This window comes from Silene latifolia, chromosome Y, assembly GCF_048544455.1.
Source record: "Silene latifolia isolate original U9 population chromosome Y, ASM4854445v1, whole genome shotgun sequence".
Lineage (NCBI taxonomy): Eukaryota > Viridiplantae > Streptophyta > Magnoliopsida > Caryophyllales > Caryophyllaceae > Silene > Silene latifolia.
The window spans coordinates 307,145,897-307,147,135 of NC_133538.1; the positions used below are offsets into that span (position 1 = coordinate 307,145,897).

The 1,239-nt window shown below is 46.0% G+C and overlaps 1 non-coding gene across 1 annotated transcript; it reads right to left on the reverse strand.

Moving 5' to 3' along the window:
• Positions 1–368: 368 nt before the first annotated feature.
• Positions 369–475, reverse strand: LOC141636220 (small nucleolar RNA R71). Its single transcript, XR_012540846.1, has one exon. It is a non-coding gene; the product is annotated as a small nucleolar RNA R71 (small nucleolar RNA).
• Between the last annotated feature and the right edge of the window lie 764 nt (positions 476–1,239).

Here is a 1,239-nt window from a genome sequence, read left to right on the forward strand (position 1 = left end):
CGAGTATAGCCAGTCGCTCTGAGCCGACAGCTGAGAATCTCTATAAGGGATTCGCATTATTAGGGACGGATAGAAAATTCGAGCCGAAACCGTCCTATATCAACTTGGTTGAGAGAAACCAATTCGGGGGAGCTGCAAATGAAGATGGAGCTAAACATATGGAGACATTCATTGACTACTGCTGTTCCATACCCCCACCGACCGGTGTGACCCAGGACCAGGTGAAGGAGACTATGTTCATATTCTTTCTTCGTGATGTTGCAAGGGAGTGGTACCGAGACCTGGATCGAGCTGCTAACGAGATCACTGATTGGAAGTCGCTAGCCCTAGCATTTTACAAGAAATATTTCTCTGCCTCGAAGACCAATGCCATTAGAGCTCAGATCACGAGCTTTAAATAGGGTCCTGATGAGAACTTTTATGAGGCATGGGTCCGTTTCAAGAAACTGGTGCGAACTATTCCACATCATGGGTTCGAGAAACGGAGCCTATGCAATCAATTCTATAATGGACTTTATGACGATCAGAGGGCTATCCTGGATGCGGTAGCTAATGGTAGATTCGTGGAGAATGTTGGAGAAACTAAGGGGTTGAAAATTATTGATGATTTGGCCACCCATAAAGCTGAGTATGGAAATTCCAGGGGAAATCAAAGGAGAGCTGCTGAATCCCCTTCTGTAGCTGCATTAGAGGCTCTTAGACGAGATTTGATAAGTATGAGTTGGGAGGAGCTTCAAAAGGAGGGATTTATCAAGTGAATATTGTGTCAGACGGTCCTTTCGTCTGCAAAAGATGTGGAGGTGAGGGACATGTTTCAGATTTTTGTCCTAATCCCTATGAGTCTTGTGCTGCTTTTCAACATTATAGGCAGACAAATACTTATTTTGAGCCAAATGTCCATCCAAACTTGAGGTGGAGTAGCCAAAATGTCCAAAGTCCGACTCCACCCCCATAGCAGCAGCAGCAAAGTTATGTGCCCCCTCATAAGCAGCAGCAGCCGTACCAAAAGCCTCCGTATACCCCACAGCAGCAGCAGCAGCAGTCCCAAGGCTCCGATTTTGATGAATTGAAAAATTTGTTGCTGAAAGAGTCTCAAGCTAGAGAAGCCGGGATGAAAATGTTGGAGAGCCAAATTGCTCAACTGGCTAGCAAGAGTGCAACAAGAGCTCCGGGACATTTACCGTCGCAGACGGATCAAAAGGAGACCCTTAATGCTATTACTTTGAGGAGTGGGTCCAC